This window comes from Kogia breviceps, chromosome 16 (genome assembly GCF_026419965.1).
Source record: "Kogia breviceps isolate mKogBre1 chromosome 16, mKogBre1 haplotype 1, whole genome shotgun sequence".
In the NCBI taxonomy this organism is placed as follows: Eukaryota; Metazoa; Chordata; class Mammalia; order Artiodactyla; family Physeteridae; genus Kogia; species Kogia breviceps.
Genome location: NC_081325.1, coordinates 2,619,302 through 2,626,141, shown reverse-complemented (window position 1 = coordinate 2,626,141; position 6,840 = coordinate 2,619,302).

Here is a 6,840-nt window from a genome sequence, read left to right as displayed (position 1 = left end):
ATTTCCTTAGTAGATACAGGCCTATTCAGATTATCTGTTTCTTCTTTTTCTTCTTCTTGTTTGTTTTTTTTTTTTTTAAATGTTTCTTCTTGTGTGAGTTTTGGCAGCTATTGTGTTTCAAAGAACTGGTCCATTTTATCTAGGTCGTCAGATTTATCCTTTTAATGCTCATGTGCTGGTGATAATCCCCTCCTGCATTTCTGATAATAGCAATTTGTGTTTTCTCTCTTTTTTTTGTTAATAAGTCTAGCTAGAAGCTGATTGATTTTATTGATCTTTTCAGTGAACTGGCTTTTGGTTTTATTAATTTTTCTCTCCTGATTTCCTATTTTCAGTTTCAGTGGTTTCTGCTCTCAAGTCTTTATCATTTATTTTCTTCTTCTTTCTTTGTATTTAATTGCTCTTTTTCTAGTTTCCTAAGGTGAAAGTTTAGTTTATCGATTTTATATTCTTCTTCTTTTCTAACACATGCATTCAATACTATAAATTTCCCTCTTGTCACTGCTTCTGCTACATTCCACAAATTTTGATAAGCTGTATTTTCATTTTCTTTTAGTTTAAAATATTTTAAAACTTTCTTGAGATTTCTTCTTTGACCCGTGTGTTATTTAGAAGCGTGCTGCTTAATCTTCCAGTATTCTGGCATTTTCCAGACACCTTTCTGTTATTGATTTCTGGTTTAATTCCACTGAGGTCTGAGAGCTATGATTTCTATTTTTTGAAAGTATAAAAAAGTGTGCTTTGTGGCTCAGAATGCAATCTATCTTGAATGTTCTTACTAAAATAAAGAGGATTGGTTGAAAGTCTGTTTTAGAAGTTACCCAGATCATCTCCGCAACTCTAGCCGGACAAGTGGCCGCCCTTCTCCCAACTGGAACAAGGTGGGAGAGTTTCCTCTGAGGATGGTCAGCTGGAGGGTTGCTATGGTTACAAGGCAGGGTTTGGGACAGAGCTATGGAGTGAGTGTGTGCATACTGAGTCCTTGAGCCCTCCTCTCCAACTCAGCTCTCGGGGTGCCGGCAGCAAGGTGGCCACCCTCTGGGCAGGAGATTGCTGGCCTCCTCTGGGGCCTCTGAACAGCCCAGGAGGAAAAGACTGGAAGATACCGATATCACGGTTCTCCAAGCAGAGGGCTCGGCCGGATTACCTTGCACGGCAGCTTCGCGTGCACACGGAGAGCTTCCCGTCGGCATTTCCACGGCCGGCCCCCGGGTAGGAGCCTCTGAAGAGGAACGTGAGGCTGGCATGGACGACGCAGACAAAAATGAGCCCAAACGAGGTTGTACGAGAAGAGCTTCAACACACTGTCACTGACATTTTCAAGATAAGAGAAGATGTTGCAACCTTGAAACAAGAAGAGAATATATTTTAAAGGAACATCCAGAGGACAAGAGGGAGGTCTTTGAAAAATTAACAGTGATAGCAAAAATTAAAGTCTGTGGAAAGTTTGGACAGTAGAGTCAAGGAAATCTCCCGGAAAAAAAGAGCCCAAAAATGAAGACATGGAAAATAAAAGGGAAATGTAAGGAAATTAGAAGATACGTCCATTCGTATATCTGAACTGTGGCAGTTTCAGAAAAAGAAAAATATGTTAATGGAGTTGAGGAAATCTTCAATTCAGTAATTCAGGAAAATGACCTAGAGCTAAAGGATATGTTTTTAGATTGAAAGGAGCTGAAATTCCCAGAACAGTGGGTAAAAATAGACCCATACAAATGTACATCATCAGATATTTCAGAAAGTCTGGAACAAAGAGAGAATGAATGCTACGGAGAGATAAAACAGTTCATATACAAAGGATCAAGAATCAGAAGGGCTGGGCTTCCCTGGTGGCGCAGTGGTTGAGAATCCGCCTGCCGATGCAGGGGACACGGGTTCGTGCCCTGGTCCGGGAAGATCCCACATGCCACGGAGCAACTAAGCCCGTGAGCCATGGCCGCTAGGCCTGAGCGTCCGGAGCCTGTGCTCCGCAACGGGAGAAAAAAGAATCAGAAGGGCTTTGAAGGTAACACCAGCTCTAGACATTAGAGGGTAATGGAACAAGGCCTTCAAATTTTGTGAAAATAATTGTTTTCAACCTTAAACTGTATCCCCAGACAAGCTATTAATCAAGTGTGAGGGTGGAATAAAGACATTTCAGACATTCAAGAATTCAGAATGTTTTCCTCCCATATCCTCTTTCTCAGGAAGCTGGAAGCAGACATGGGGTCCAATAAACGGGTCTGACAAAGGGGAAGAAGAAGGGGCTCGCTCAGTGGGAGCTGCCGAAGGGGTCCCTAGTGACAGCTGTGCCCCAGGTGCGGGGGGCAGGCTGCTCGCTCGGGACCAGCGGAGGGTCTAGGGTGGCCTTCACTGGGAAGAGGTCCTTCGCCTGCCTGAGAGGAGATTTGGTACTTGGAGAACAGTTTGGGATTGGGTTTGGGTTGAGGATATAAAAAACTAAGCAAATGGAAAACACCAGCCAATTATCAATTCTAGGGAAAACTAAAGGTTGTATGGAAAAGTGAAAGTGATTATAGGAATAGTATGGTTCATTTGGGGATAGCGTTTACATAGTTGTAGTAATATGTTCATTATTGACTTAACCAAACGTCCAAAAGTCTGACAACGTGTATTAGGAAGACAAGGGAATGGGAAGAGCATGCCTGGGCATCAGGGGAAGAGGGTTTAAAAGGAGCTAAATTCTCATCCTCCATAACGGGAAGTAATTACATCATGCTGAGACGAAAACTCGAGACACTGCTTTACAAGGATGCAATCTGGATACGAGTCCTTTGTCAGATATACGTATTGAGAATATTTTATCCCATTTCCTTAATGGTGTCTTTTAAAGAGCAGGTTTTAGTTTTGATGAAGCCAAATGCACTATTTTTCTCTTATTGTTAGTGCTTTTGGTATTCTATTTAAGAAATAGTTTCCTTCCTCAAGATGGTGAAGAAATTCTCCTGTGTTTTCTTCTAGAAGCTTTTTCGCTTTAGCGTTTATATTTGATCTGTGATCCATGTTAAAGTATTTTTGTGGGGCTTCCCTGGTGGCGCAGTGGTTGAGAGTCCGCCTGCCGATGCAGGGGACACGGGTTCGTGCCCCGGTCCGGGAAGATCCCACGTGCCGCGGAGCGGCTGGGCCCGTGAGCCACGGCCGCTGCGCCTGCGCGTCCGGAGCCTGTGCTCCGCAACGGGAGAGGCCACGACAGTGAGAGGCCCGCGTACCGCAAAAAAAAAAAAGAAAAAAAAATATGACCGTAATCTCTCTGAGCCTCAGTCTTGTTCTCTGTAAAATGGAGCTAACACTAGTGTCTATTTCAGAGATTGTATTGGTAAAGATTAAGGGATACACTGCAGGTAAGGGACGCACTGATGGTCTTTTGAGGCATGAGATCGCTGTCATCAAACCGTGCTGCCCTGCGTAAGTCACAGAACTGCTCTCCCTCAGCCTGTGCATCTGTGAAAGGACAGCACAGAGCCAAGTCATTTCTAAAGCTATTCAAGCCTTCAAGAGTTTTTGTCAAGTCAGTGTTTAACAAGCTCTTATGATTCTGGGAGGGCGTTTATAGAATAAGCTCTCTTTTGTAGTAAGAAATTTGCAACTCAGGGGCGTGGGAGCACGGAAGGAGCCTAAAGCAGCTTTAGTAAATGGGTACCGCTGAGAAGTGATTCACTGAGAAGTGATTTTTACGGAATCTTTTTTTAAAGTTTCTCAAATATCTACGCAAAACAGAAAAACTAGTTTTCAGCTATTAACCTAACTGCCGATCCCCTTTTGCGTCAGGAAACTTCTCCACGTCTGCCTTTACAGTGACCTGTCCATCACAAGAGCACACTTTCTGTTGGTCACTCACAAAAATTAACAGTTTACACTGGATGATGTTTTTCAGCTTCCAAATATTTTCATGCCTATGATCTCATTTAAAATTTGTCACAGGGGGGGACTTCCCTGGTGGTCCAGTGGTTAAGACTTTGCCTTCCAGTGCATGGGGTGTGGGTCTGATCCCCGGTTGGGGAACTAAGATCACGCAGGCGGCAGCCAAAAAGTAAAAAAAAAAAATAAGTAAATAAAGAGAAGCCAATTTAATAAATACATAAATCAATAAAGTTTGTCACAAACCTGAAAGGTGGCAAATACTGGCAATTCACTGTTCGGCTGAGGAAACCGAGGACGGGGAGACCTGCCTCAGAGACCGAACGCGTGTCACCTCTGTGCTCCCAGCCAAGGCTTCAGACTTCGTGTCCTTCTCAGAGATTCTGGTCCAAAGAGACATGCATTCTTCAAACTAAACAGCCCCATGGTGGTTACTCTTATGTGTCAGCTCGACCGGCCATGGCCTGTGCAGATGAAACATTATCTGGGTGCGTGCGTGTGGGGGTGTTTCTGGATGAGACGAGCATTGAATCGATGGACTCATATTTTCTGTGTATTTCTGAATATTCTACAGTGAAAGCGTGATCCTTTACATCCTAATTGTAAGAAGGTAGAAATGGGGGCTGGGCTCTAGGGTCTGAGTGCACTTTTCACTCTAAAATTCCATACAGTTCACAGTTCGCAGCGCACGAGGGTTTTTCCCTGCACTGGTACAGCAGGAGGCAGTACCGGTTTGCTGGTAGCAGTGCTGTCCGGCATTTCGCTTCTAAATCTCGGGCAAGACTGCAGTCGTTATCTGCAGAACTGAAGTGCTGGCTCGTGTTCCTCTGCGAAGTTTGTCCGCGCTGCCTGAGGACCAGACCGGGCTAAGAGGGTGACGCGTGGAGAAGACAATCACGTTTCACTTGTAAAGGTGACGTCACGAGTGGCAGGGCAGTTGGTGCAGCACTTACTCACCCCAGGGGCGTGTTCCTTCCTCCAAGGTGTGGTGACCCTTCCGACAGTTTCTTCAAGGCCAGGCGACGAGCCCAGCCTGCTCAGAAAGGCTGACCCAGGGGTGAACTGGGTGTCTGTGCGTGCGGCCCTGCACCTTCAGTCTCGATTTCCTGCCTTTGCTCCCACCTGGGGAGGTGGTGTGCAGAGGGAGAGGCGGTCTTAACAGCCTGCCCCGGGGCGGGGTAGGGGGCCCCCCCCGGGTAGGGGACCCCCCCCCGGCTGGCCAGGCCTGTCTTTGGCGCGATCCGTTGCAAGGGGAGGGCACCGCCTGCCTCGGGTCGCCGTGGGGGGCTGGCTGAGGCCCGGCAGTCCCCTCCGGTGGCTCGCGCGAGGCGGCCTGCAGCCCCGCGGCTTCCTGACCCTGCCCTCACGGTCAAGGCGGTGCTGCCCCTTCCGGACGAGTATCCTGGACCAGGCCCCAGGCCTTGGGTGATGGCACACGGATTCCCGTTGCTGCCTCCCCTACCGCGTCTGGCCCACGTTGAGTCCCCTCCCTGCAAAAGCCCGCTTCTCTACCGTCACCGCAGACCTTTACACGCCCCCTTAAGGCCAGAGCCCCAGTCTTCAGCGCTGCCCCCGCAAGTCTGTGTACCTCTCTGCTCCTGAGCCAGGACGGCTGCGAGTGGCGGCCGCGTCTCCTCTCTCCGCCCCTGGGTGGGCGCTTTGCGCGAGTCCCCGAGGCCCGGTCCGGTCTGGAGGGGCAGGTGCCTTGTGCGCCCGCCCAGCCGCGCCGCCCGCCGTGCTCGGGCCACCCCGCGGGGGGAGCAACCGCTGAGCCAGCTCGAGCTGTCCGTCCACGGGAAACAGAAGGAAGGTCGATAGGAAATGCACAGCGTCTCCTTTCAAAAAATGCGCGTCTTCGTACACAAGCCTTTTCTGCGTCTCTCTTTACACCCTTTAGACGTTTCCGAGTGGATTTTCCGGAAGGGGCGTGCGAACTGACACCCCGTGGGAGCGTTAGCTCCTAACACCGTTTGTGAAGGTTCTCTTCGTCTTTTAGTTAAAAAACATTTGTTGATGTTATTTATTTGGCTGTTCCGGGTCTTAGTTGCGGCCTGCGGTGTCTTTAGTTGCGATGTGCGGGATCTAGTTCCCCGACCAGGGATCGAACCCGGGCCCCCTGCATTGGGAGCGCGGAGTCGTACCCACCCGACCACCAGGGAAGTCCCTCATTTCTGTATTTTGAATAAATATACCACGTGACGTTTCCTGTGGGCTTTGCCTTCATTCCAGGCTCAAAGGCTTGGCCGGAGGATGTTAGGATCTCCACGTTCCATTCAGGGAGCTTCCTGAGGCGTGCGGGGCGGCGGCCCACTTGCCACCAGTCAGCCCTCCAGACCCTCTCACTCCTGGCAGCAGAGACTTCTGCACTGGACGGACATCGGCTCAGCCAGAGCTGTTGCCCGTCGGGAACCCTGTGTCGCCCCAGTGGGGGAAGGAAAGCTGGGGAGAGGTGAAGGTTCAGGGAGGGCAGGGGAGCAGCTCCCAGCTGGCCTTGGGGCCAACCCCTCCCTTGGGTGGAGTGGAGGCCGTGGGTGACAAGCGGACCCCAGGCAGCCAGCTCGGGAAGGTACGTGGGAGATCGGGTCCCAGGGCAAGCAGCAGCCTGGACACGGGGCCTCACTCCTCCGGCCCCTCCAGTGGCCAGCCTGGGACCCGTGCAGCCCCTGCGTGGGGAGGGCCACCCGCAGGGCTCGGGTCCCTCAGCGCCAGCCCGAGGGAAGGGGGTTACCATAAGGAGTCAGGTTCCAGCTCCAGGCCCCTCCCCTGTGTGAGCCATTTCTGTGTTACTACCTGAGGGTCCCCAACCTTTCATACAGTTTTATGAGCTTCAGATCTCGGTCTGCACCTGACAGGGGTCACAGAAGGAACCCTCGGTCTCCCACACACTTCTTTCTTTCTCCATCAGAGATGCCAGGACGGAGGAAAAAGGGGGCTGATGCACACCTCCTCGACTCCCACTTCAGGCACCAAAGCACTTTTGCA